We start from the raw sequence: 12,442 nt of genomic DNA, 5'->3' as shown, positions 1-12,442 counted from the left end.
TCTGATCACTTGCATTTTCTGTTTAATGAATCTGTGAAACTGCCTCTGTCTCTGTACATCGTCACTTTAGTCATGTGTTCTTTCGGATGTTTTTAGTTGGCATGCCCTTTTCTATTTAGGTGACTGTTTTCCTGTGTTTATTGATAACATATTAGGTTTCTCTTTTGATGTGTTCATGTATGTTTCTCAGACTCAAATTTGAGTCTGAGAAACATCACCTGGTGGTGGTGGTGGTGGTAGAGATGAATGGGGAAGCAGCGTGAGCCTGGCTGGGGAGGAGAGACGTAGAGGAGCCTAGGGAGGCAGCAGAGGCCACAGATTATGGAGGGTGGGGGAGCCCAGGGAGGAAGCAGGGGCAAGGGGGGCAAAATATGTTTGTCCAGGGTACCATTTTCCCCAAGGCCAGCCCTGCACATGAAAATTAACTGGCCACAGGTTGACCTTGCAATCTCTTACTGTACATGCCTTCACCTCTGCTGATGCCTGCAGTTCTCTCTAGGAGAAGCCTACTCCTTCTGCAAGAAGTGGCACTTTCCTTGTAGCCACCTCAGAAACCACTGAGCAGACTTAGAGGGATGAGGATGACAGTGGACCCCTGCCTACGTCCATGCATCTTTTTGGACACTCTCACCTACACATGCTCCTAGGGTGGCTGTGTTTATACAAGATCAAGAAGGAGTTGGATCCCTGAACTTTATCCACTTCTGTGAAGATCCTCTGCAGATCCTAGCCCTGGCTCTTCAATCTTCTGTCTCCAGGCATTTCTTCTCCATGATGGTTTTGGTAATAGCCATCCAGACCACACATTCATCTGTGGTATGGCCACTACAACCAGAGACCTGCTGCAGGTATATCATTAATTCCATCACTAACCCATTTTTTAAAAACAGAGCTGCATAATGTGATCAAACAAGTGATGTCACATGGAGCATGCCTCAGAGTGGATGGCATCTCTTACCAGAGAGCCCTGAGCTAGGAAATGTTATCATAAAATTATATATTCCTATGGGGACTGTACTTGGTGGAAAATGCTAAGATGAGGCAAAGGGAGTGACGGGATGGGGACAGCAATGGAACTGGCAACCCATAGGGCATGCTGCTTTGGCATAACATGAACTGAGACCATGGTAAGGAACTCTGAAGCCTACTTGACAGCCTTCCTCAAAGAGGCAGCTGCAGTCTCCTCCAGGTATCCAACAATTAATCCCAAGGCATATTAAGATTAATTGGGATCCCCTTCCCTCTAGGGGAACCATGTTTTTCTCCCTCCTCTGAAAATATTTGTCACTATCACCTCTCTGAAGAGACCTACAACTTTCTGAGTAAACATGGGCTCTGTGCTGACCATCGCATTCAGGACACCCTTGCAGGGTCTCATAAGAAGCAGACTGGATGCACATGTGACAGGCTCCTCAAGACACATGCAGCAAACCTGCTTGTCCCAAGTTACCAACCCATGTCGGCAGCAGTAAGGACAGCTAGGCAACTTGCTGTACACTTGACACAAGTGACCCTCTCTCCAGAGTCATTAGCTGAAATCGAAGTCTGTTTCTGAACCTTCCCAGGGTATATTTGGGTCACTATCCTTCTCCCTTTTGAAGAGGCTTCTCATACTGCATGCATTCATCCCCAAAACCAGCCTGGATGTGACAATGTCCTGGTATTTTAAGCAGAGACAAATATCTCTTGAGCTATATTTCAGTTATCACAGCCTGTAAAGCCTGGAAGGATGCACTGTGCCTCAGGGACCCTTTTCTTAACCTTCTTTTGGCTCTTCCAGCTCATCTGGCCATCAAGGGCAATATGCTGAGGCGGGATCTCCTCCAGGAGAAGGGTGTCTAAATCAGCATACTCCCCATGCCAAATCTTGTCTTTTTGTATTGAGGAGTGGTGCTAGCCTGTAGCTGCTCTGTACTATATCAGATGGCCCAGACCTGTCCCCTAAGCATTTATGTTCCTTGAACATTAGTAGTACTTTCTCAGGAAATGTTGGTGAGATCTTGGTTGATCTGGGTGTTTTGACAAGCCTTGGCTCAGCTTCCTGAGATAACTCACTTCTGCCTGTCGTAACATCAAGTGGCTGAGCAGGGCTGCAAACAGCTGCCATTGTATTCTCCCCTTGCTGCCTGAGGCCTGGTCTACACTACGCGTTTAAACCGATTTTAGCAGCATTAAACCGTTTTAACGCTGTACCCGTCCACACTACGAGGCCCTTTATATTGATATAAAGGGCATTTTAAATCGGTTTCTGTACTCCTCCCCGACGAGAGGAGTAGCGCTGAAATCGGTATTACCATATCGGATTAGGGTTAGTGTGGCCGCAAATCGACGGTATTGGCCTCCGGATGATATCCCACAGTGCACCACTGTGACCACTCTGGACAACAATCTCAACTCAGATGCAGTGGCCAGGTAAACAGGAAAAGCCCCGCAAAATTTTGCTTTTCATTTCCTGTTTGCCCAGTGTGGAGCTCTGATCAGCACGGGTGGCAACACTGTCCCAAATCCAAAAATAGCTCCAGCATGGACCGTACAGGAGATACTGAATCTGATCGCTGTATGGGGAAACAAATCTGTTCTATCAAAGCTCCGTTACAGAAGACGAAATGCCAAAGCATTTGAAAAAAAAAATCTACAGGCTACACAGTGCTGCATGACAAGCGTAACGGGAAGCCAGAGACTCAAATGGATGCTCAGGGAGGGAGGGGGTACTGAGGACTCCAGCTATCCCACAGTCCCCAGCAGTCTCCGAAAAGTATTTGCATTCTTGGCTGAGCTCCAAATGCCTGTAGGTTCAAACACATTGTCCGGCATGGCTCAGGGAATAGCTCATCAATTTACTGCCCCCCCTCCCCGTGAAAGAAAAGGGAAATAAATCGTTTCTTGACTTCTTTCAGTGTCACCTTATGTCTACTGAATGCTGCTGGTAAACGCGATGCTGCAGCAGTGAAGAGCAGTATCCGCTCCTCTCCCCTCCCCGGTGGCAGACGGTGCAGTAGGACTGGTAACCGTCCTTCTTATCAACCCGTGAGTGCTCCTGGCTGGCTTCAGGTGAGGCTGGCCGGGGGCGCCTGGGTGAAAATAGGAATGACTCCCGGTCATTCCCAGTAGATGGTATAGAACGGCTGGTAACCGTCTTCATCATAGCAACTGGGGGCTGAGCTTCAATCAGCCCCCTCCCTTTCATGTGTAAAGAAAAGATTCTGCACTGCCTAGACTATCATAGCAGTGGGATGCTGGGCTCCTCTCCCCCACACGGCTTAATGTCCTGCCTGGACTATCATAGCACCGGGAGGCTGCCTCCCCCTCATTTTATGTCACTAACAAGTCAGTGTTTCTTATTCCTGCATTCTTTATTACTTCATGACATAAATGGGGGGGACACTGCCACGGTAGTCCAGGAAGGTTGGGGGAGGAGGGAAGCAACGGGTGAGGTTGTTGCAGGGGCACCCCCCGTGAATGGCATGTAATCATCGTTTCTGCGGGATCTGACATGGAGCAGCTGTGCTCTCTGATACACTGCTTCTCTAGTACATTTGTCCCATATTCTAGGCAGGACTGACTCTATTTTTAGAAACTATAAAGGAGGGATTGACTTGGGGAGTCATTCCCAGTTTTGCTTTTGCACCCCCAGCCGATGTCAGCCAGGGGCACCCATGATAGCAGCAGACAGCACAGAAGGACAGATAACCATCATCTCATTGCCAAATTACACTGGCAGCAGACCGTACAGAATGACTGGTAACCATCTCTGCTATCATGCAAAAGCAAATGAATGCTGCTGTGTAGTGCTGGAGTATTGTCTCTGTCCGCGGCATCCAGTACACATTCGGTGACTGTAAAAAAAAAAAAAAAAAAAAAAAAAAAAAAAAAAAAAGCTGAACGGGCTCCATGTTTGCTGTGCTATGGCATCTGCTAGGGCAATCCAGGGGAAAAAGGGCATGAAATGATTGTCTGCCGTTGCTTTCCCGGAGGAAGGAATGAGTGACGACATTTACCCAGAACCACTCGTGACAATAATTTTTGCCCCATCAGCCACTGCGCTCTCAACCCAGAATTCTAAGGTGCGAGGGAGACTGCGGGAACTATGGGATAGCTATGGAATAGCTACCCACAGTGCAACGCTCCGGAAATCGACGCTAGCCTCGGACCATGGACGCACACCACCAAATTAATGTGCTTAGTATGGTCATGTGCACTCGACTTTATACAATCTGTTTTATAAAACTGGTTTATGTAAAATCGGAATAATCTCATAGTGTAGACATACCCTGAGTGTTTGGGCTGGTGTAAGTCTTCCCGTTGACAAAGACTTACAGGTTGCAGCATCATTCAGAATAAATGGAGATATTATTGTGAGTTCTGAGCTATGTGTGATTAGAAGCAATAACCTGGATTCTACCTGAATAGGAAATCTGCAATATTGATTCCTGTTAACATTTTTGTACCAAAATCCTCTGGAGAAATATTTTAATTGAGATGCGTAAGTCCGGGTTTCAAAAAGATGAGAGAAAACAAGTTGATATTTCTCTCTACAGCAAGAGGAGATATTTATATCTGTTAAGATCAAGGATGCATATTTTCATATGTGGTTACTGTAACTATTCATGGAAGTGCCAACCTGTTGCCTAAGTTATTTTCAGTTTCAATATGGAGTATGTTCATTCATTTTAACAACTCCATTTATGATATCTACTTTTATAGGGTCTCTTTCTCCAGATGCTTTTAACATTAAATCCAGAGTAAGGCCCATTCCTCCTTTAAGGAGTCCGAATTTGGCTTTCAAGGGACTTTCTTCTATTAAAATTTTTAACATTTTTCATTTGTTTCTTCTAACTATTAAAAAAAAAATCTCCCAGTAGGTGCCCTGTCTGCCAGAAATACTGCAGCACTTGAGGTTTCAAATCTGGCCTTTCCAGTCCTGGGCAATGTTGCAAACCACTGGGAAACATTTATTTTGCCAGTAGAAGGTGTATGAATCAACCTAAGGAATGGTGATGTGTTGCATAGGGCCTTGTACAGGCTGTCTGCACGGGTGCGAATTTTACCCTAGTACAGTGTCATTGCAACATATGCAGTACAGTTAAGAACAATGGCCAGTCTAATAAACTTAAAGATCACCGACTGAAATATTTGGAATATATGTAATTTACTGGTGTAAAATAACTGTTTCTCTTATCCCCTCCATTACAAAAAAGATGGCTGCCCATCAGCAGTGCACACTTGTCTAAATTGCCAAGTGACATTTTGAGACCCTGAGATAACAAATGTTAATTATGGGTTAAGAGTCATTCCTTTTAGACATTCTCATTAGATAAGGAAGAGCTCTACCATAACGATACCAGGTGCTGGGTTTGTTAGTGAATTAACTGTATATACAAAATTGAACATCTTCCCTCAGGATCAGTAGATTGTCAGATGCCAGTTTTGAGATTAGCCTGTTCAGAATAAAGGTATGAATAAAAATCTGCAGGAGGAAGAGAAAGGGAACTTTGTAATAATTCACTGTTCCTGTTGCTTCAGGATCAGATTAAGATACAGCTCTCAATAAAAGGAAAAATAACTTTGTGATTGGATTATGAAACGTTAAGAATATTGTTGGCGTAACAATCTATTATAAAAATCACATTGGCATGTCTGTCGACTATTTGTACATACATTTTAATGGTCTCCCTTCCCCCCACCCCCTGCAGTCATGGTTTCTTTTGTCCCAGGAGGAATGGTGAAGTTCAGTGGAAACAGGAAATTCCCACCCACACTGCTAGATTAGATTTTTTTGTTTGTTTATGTACTAAGCCATATAACAGTTCTTGATATAAATATTCTGAAGAGTTTAACAATCTAGTAAAGTGCTGATCATGTCTCTAGCTACCCTTTCTTGTCAAACTGAAATAATCTACACAGCATACAGTGTTTTTAGGCTATGATGTGGTGATTGTGGGCTTCATTCTGCATTCCTTGGGCAACCAAAATACCCATAAATGTCTGCAAGAGTTTTGCCTGTGTAAGGAGTGTACATTTGTGCCCAAAATAACCCACAGTCAATGAGCCCACAAAAGGGGGGAGAAGCAGACTGGTGGCGGCGCGCTCAGGGAGCAGGTGGAGTGTAGGTGAGCTGCAGCAGTGGAGGGTGCGGGGAAAAAATTCTCTTGCTTTCTCCCCCCACCCCGAGCTCTCCTCCACCTCCTCTCCTGAGCGCACTGCTACTCCGCTTCTCCCCCCTCCCTCCCAGGCTTGCCGCGCAAATCAGCTGTTTTGCAGCAAGCCTGGGAGGGGAAGGGGCTGGAATGGGGTGGGGAAGGGGTGGAGTTGGGGAGGGGCCAGGGGGGTGAGTGTGGGAAAAATTTTTTGCTTGGAGTAGCAAAAAACTTGGAGCCAGCCCTGCATTTAGCACACAATTATGGCTTGATCAATAACACTTTTTAGATCAGTTTTAAAACTAGGTTGAATAGTGAAGAAAATTAAGTTAAGTTTCTGAGGAAAGACTTATACTAGAATACAATAAAAATAAGAACAGATTTTAAGGCTGATTCCCCACACTGGCACTTTGAGTGCAGAAGATGGGGGCCCACAAGGATTCTAAAAATTAATACTAGCCACTCCAGGCTGGTAATAAACTCCCAAGTTACAGCTTCTCTCTGATCTTGGGTGGATAGATGCTGCCGCTACCCAAGTGCAAAAACCCCTTTTGACCCAGGAAGGCGCACTTTGGAATTCCTCCCTTTGGGTTACCCTCAAGCTCTTTCACTCCCTCCGGAGTGAACAAACAAACAAAGGAAATTAGCTGTTGCCACCAGCTAATTAAACAACCTATGCCCAAACATCTTAGGACACACAAACCCCATCTCTTCTTAAAAAAGGTACTTTTTTTATTTCTCTAAAAAAAGAAAGAAAATACATCTGGAACTTAGGCTATTGCTAGATTTAAAAAGAGCAACTATAATAATTAAGCATCAAGACTGGTTTTCTTGAGGTCCAACTTAATGGTTACAAGCTAAACAAAAGCATTTGGAGGTTAGCAGAGAGGAGTCCACAAGCCTTACAGAAAATAAAAAGCATAAACCTAATTGCATCTTTCTAGACATTTACTGATCTACTTACATATCTGGGGTTTTTAACTGAGTAGTTCTTAGCTATGATCTGGTGATTTTCATACCTGGTTCACAGCTTTTTACAGCATAGCTTCAGCCCTGTTTTTGCTCTGTCCCCTTTCTCTGGACAACAACCGACAGACAGACAAAGGGAAAGTTTTTTCCCAATTTTAAAAAGTCCTAGCCCTCCCATTGGTGTTTTTTTTTTCAGGTGCCCACTCCTTTCCTTTTACCTATGGGCTTTTTTAACCCTTTACAGGTGAAGTAAGTAGAGAAGAGCTACTAACAGGGATTTTGTAGCTAACTGACTGGCTGGGTCTCCATAAAAGCGAACTCCCCAACCCCCACCCCTTCATTTATCATAAGAACAGCTGTACTAGGTCAGACCAAAGGTCCATCTAGCCCAGTATCCTGTCTACTGACAGTGGCCAGTGCCAGGTGCCCCAGAAGCAGTGAACCTAACAGGTAATGATCAAGTCATCTCTCTCCTGCCATCCATCTCCATCCTCTGACAAACAGAGTCTAAGGACACCATTCCTTACCCATCTTGGCTAATATCTATTAATGGACTTAACCGCCGTGAATTTATCCAGTTCTCTTTTAAATGCTGTTATAGTCTAGCCTTCACAACCTCCTCAGGCAAGGAGTTCATCAAGTTGACTGTGTGCTGCGTGAAGAACTTTCTTTTATTTGGTGGCCCCTAGTTCTTGTATTATGGGAATAAGTAAATTACTTTCTCCACTTCACTCATGATTTTATATACCTTTATCATATCCCCCCTTAGTCTCCCCTTTTCCAAGCTGAAAAGTCCTAGCCTCTTTAATCTCTTCTCATATGGGACCTGTTCCAACCCCCTAATCATTTTAGTTGCCCTTCTCTGAACCGTTTCTAGTGCCAGTATATCTTTTTTGAGATGCGGAGACCACATCTGTGCGCAGTATTCAAGATGTGGGCTTACCACTGATTTATATAAGGGCAATAATATATTCTCCATCTTATCCTCTATCCCCTTTTTAATGATTCCTAACATCCTGTTTGCTTTTTTGACTGCCGCTGCATACTGCGTGGATGTCTTCAGAGAACTATCCACGATGACTCCAAGATCTCTTTCCTGACTTCTTGTAGCTAAATTAGCCTGCATTATATTATGTATATATAGTTGGGTTATTTTTTCCAGTGTGCATTACTTTACATTTATCCACATTAAATTTCATTTGCCATTTTGTTGCCCAGTCACTTAGTTTTGTGAGATCTTTTCTGAAGTTCTTCAGCCTGCTTTAGTCTTAACTATCTTGAGCAGTTTAGTATCATCTGCAAACTTTGCCACCTCACTTTTTACCCCTTTCTCCAGATCTTTTGTGAACAAGTTGAATAGAATTGGTCCTAGGACTGACCCTTGGGGAACACCACTACCCTTCTCCATTTTGAGAATTTACCATTTATTCCTACCCTTTGTTCCCTGTCTTTTAACCAGTTCTTAATCCATGAAAGGACCTTCCCTTTTATCCCACGGCAGCTTAATTTACGTAAGAGCCTTTGGTGATGGACCTTGTCAAAGACTTTCTGGAAATCTAAGTATACTATGTCTACTGGATCCCCTTTGTCCACATGTTTGTTGACCCCTTCAAAGAACTCTAATAGATTAGTAAGACACGATTTCCCTTTACAGAAACCATGTTGACTTTTGCCCAACAATTTATGTTCTTCTATGTGTCTGACAATTTTATTCTTTATTATTGTTTCAACTAATTTGCCCAGTACTGACGTTAGACTTACCAGTCTGTAATTGCTGGGATCACCTCTAGAGCCCTTCTTAAATATTGGCGTTACGTTAGCTATCTTCCAGTCATTGGGTACAGAAGCTGATTTAAAGGATAGGTTACAAACCAGAGTTCCGCAACTTCACATTTGAGTTCTTTCAGAACTCCTGGGTGAATGCCATCTGGTCCCGGTGACTTACGTTTATCAATTAATTCCAAAACCACCTCTAGTGACACTTCAGTCTGTGACAGTTCCTCAGATTTGTCACCTACAAAAGCTGGCTCAGGTTTGGGAATCTCCCTAACATCCTCAGCCATGAAGACAGAAGCAAAGAATCCATTTAGTTTCTCCGCAATGACTTTATCATCTTTAAGTGCTCCTTTTGTATCTCTATCATCCAGGGGTCCCACTGGTTGTTAGCAGGCTTCCTGCTTCTGATGTACTTGAAAACATTTTTTTATTACCTTTTTGAGGTTTTGGCTAGCTGTTCTTTAAACTCCTCTTTGGCTTTTCTTATTACATTTTTACACTTAATTTGGCAGTGTTTATGCTCCTTTCTATTTACCTCACTAGGATTTGACTTCCAATTTTTAAAAGATAATTTTTTTTTATACACCATCGTAAATGAAGAAAATTAGGAAAGCCTGTTGGAAAAGATACATAGAAAGTTGAATCCTTAAAAGTTACTTTTCCATGTAGGCAGCTAGTTGTAGTTGCCATAGTGGATTTGTCTTATCTTTTCAGTAGGAAAGACAGTATAATTGTATTACAGCTGTTCCTCATTCTCTGTATTGGATGCTAATTTACCATGGGAAATCCAAAGAGACAGTGATTACTGAATTTACAAGCCCTTAATGATCTGGGACCAGGTACCTGTTATATCAGAAATTGCCTTTCTCTCTCTTTGCCTCCTCAAACCGATGTTTGACAAGAATGTTTTAGCTGCCTGTCCCAAGGTGGAGTTTGCCAGACCCCGAGGCATGCAATTCTCATTGCTTTCTGGAAGTAGATCCTGTTATAAATCCATCTAAGTCTCAGTTTGGTCTAATTTTAAAGCAGGCTGTAGAACATATGTGTTTTTGTTCTATCAAGTTTTCTTAAAAATGAAGTTTTGGGAACATCTGGTATTTAGCTCATCATACTGGTCTCCTGATCTATTTTCTTCAGGGTTGTTAGGACCAAACTATGACTTGCAGTGTGGGTGCACTATAGGGATAGGGAAGGGCTGAATAAATTGAAATGAGATCCGTATATGTTCCTTTATTTTATTGTGCTTGCCAAGTAGCTGCTGTAAATGCCCCGAAGGTACAGACGAAAAAAGATAGCATAATTGAACAAGCTGGAGCAGGTAAGTTTTAATGTTAACTCCCCCTGTACAGCACAGGAAGTAGAAAAACAAAAAGATGAATTAGGAAAGACTTGATAAAATAAATTGATGGTGCATTTACAATCTGTCTTGTGTAAAGGGTGACATGTAGCCCTAAAAGCTCTTTCAAGCAGGAGTAACAACTGGAGCTGGGCAAAATTTTTCAGTGAAAAATAGAGATTCAACTACACCAAAATGTTTCATGAATTTGTGTTGATTTTGCTGAATTGTTTGTTTGGAAACAAAACAAATGTGTTTTTTAAACTACTTTGTTTAAAACATTCCCTTTATTTTAAAAAATTCAAAAATACTTAAGTGGTTGAAATTGGAAAAAAACAATGTTTTGTTTGACCTCAGTTTTTTTAATTTTGAAAACGTTTGTTTTTGGTGTGACGCAAAATTACTCTTTTTAAAAAGGAAAAAAAACAAAAACAAAAAAACCCAACAACTTTCCAAAATTGCCAGTGAATGTACAAATCAGTTGTGGGTTTTTATTTTATTTTTTTTAATCCAGCTATAGTGATGACAACACAGTTAGCCAGCAAAACATCAAATTAGAAAGAGGATAAACATAATATTTAGCATATTCAGGTTGTTGCCTTTTTCACACTAACCTTTAATGGGTGCCAGCATAATCACAAACTCATCTATAATGTTCTTTAAACAAAATTAATAAATGCCATATAAGAGGTCTAGAGAGAGAGAGAGTTTGGGGATCCTAGGCATCGCCCTTTATATAGGGAAGATTGTAAATGCACAACCTAGTACAGAGGTAGCCGAACTTACTGGCCTTCTGAGCCGCATTCGACAATCTTCAGATATTCGAGAGCCAGTGCACACCTGCTTGGTGAAGGGGCTTGGGGCACCAGCCCCCCTCCTGCTGAAGCCTCGAGCCCAGGCAGGTACGCCCCGCAGGGCTGAAGCTACAAGACCCCGCCCCCCTTCCCGCTGGGCAGAAGCCCCTATCCCACCACCCTGCTGCAAGGCAGAAGTCCTGAGCTCCCCCCACCCTCGAGCTTGGTAGGTGGAAATGGGGGAGGAGGAGTGTGTGAGGGGGTCTGCAGTCTGCACTTTAATGGTAAAAGAGCTGCATGTGGCTCATAAGCCACCGTTTGGCCACCCCGACCTAGTAAATCTCCCCTTGACTCCCTGCCTTCCCATCACTGTGCAAGGAAACTGCAGTTATTGTGTCACTGGGTCAATGCTATTATATAATGTCCTGATTCTTTATTCGTGATTTCTGTTTGACAGTGAAAACTTGTTTTCTCAGTTAAACAGTGGAGGTAGAGAAGAGAGAACTGAAATAAATGTGAGGCTGGAAGAAGCTGAGTGTTATACATCAGTTGTGATTGGTATTTTTTGGGCTGGGGGGGAGTGGAGGTGGGGAAGATTGTATTAATTACAAACAGGTCATGGCAAAGTGCTCTTTGTATCAGATGTCCGGAGCCAAAATCCTCCCATCACACCTGTGTAATTCCCATTGCACTTCAACCCTATTGCATTCCCTGGGTGAGGGCTGAATTTGGCTCCTTGTGTCCTATAATTTGGCCCCTCATGTCCTATAAGTATTACCTGCATTTTCTTTCTTAGCCCAAATATGGCATCTATTACCTTGTGCTTAAATGTCACAACTAAGCACCAAAACAACAACAAAGGTATGTAGAATGTGTATATTATATATGTGTGTGTTTTTTTTAATAAAGGCTAATTTTAGATGTAATCATTTTAGTTTACAAAAGTTAAGCACACTCTTCATATACAGAATACATAAAATTCTTACCAAAGGACATCTGAGCAGCTTCCAGGGATGACTTACTTCCTAATCCCAAAATATTTTGCTGATCTCAGCAATGCTCACTTGACTCCCACCATATTTGAGCCAGGAATATGTTGTTTCCTGTAGTAGTGATGCTTTCAGCTCACCAGCTGTACTTCTGTCCCTTTCTCATGTTTCCTTTGCTTCTCTTTAATTTCTCATCCTTTTTTTAAAAATTTTATTCAATTATTTTTCTCTACTAATTTTCTCATGGATATCATCTTTCTGATTTTTTTTTTTTCCTGCCACAGGTTTCTCTTTACATGTGAGACACCTTTTTAATGCTGGGCCACAAAACTTTGTGGAGGCATAAATTTGGCAGCTTCATGTGATTTCTTCTTACAGTTTCATCTCAGGCTATACAATTCCCTATACTTTGACCCACAGGGAACTTGGAGATACTTGCTA

General features: G+C 42.6%; 1 protein-coding gene across 3 annotated transcripts in view; it reads left to right on the top strand.

The window, feature by feature from the left end:
• Positions 1-12,442, top strand: part of PLEKHG4B (pleckstrin homology and RhoGEF domain containing G4B) — a 213,438-nt gene that overhangs the window by 17,482 nt on the left and 183,514 nt on the right. The gene's annotated exons all lie outside the window — the stretch shown is intronic.

Source organism: Gopherus evgoodei, chromosome 2 (genome assembly GCF_007399415.2).
Source record: "Gopherus evgoodei ecotype Sinaloan lineage chromosome 2, rGopEvg1_v1.p, whole genome shotgun sequence".
Classification (NCBI taxonomy): domain Eukaryota; kingdom Metazoa; phylum Chordata; order Testudines; family Testudinidae; genus Gopherus; species Gopherus evgoodei.
Note: the sequence above shows the minus strand (reverse complement) of the source record. Positions and strands in the feature narration are given on the sequence as shown.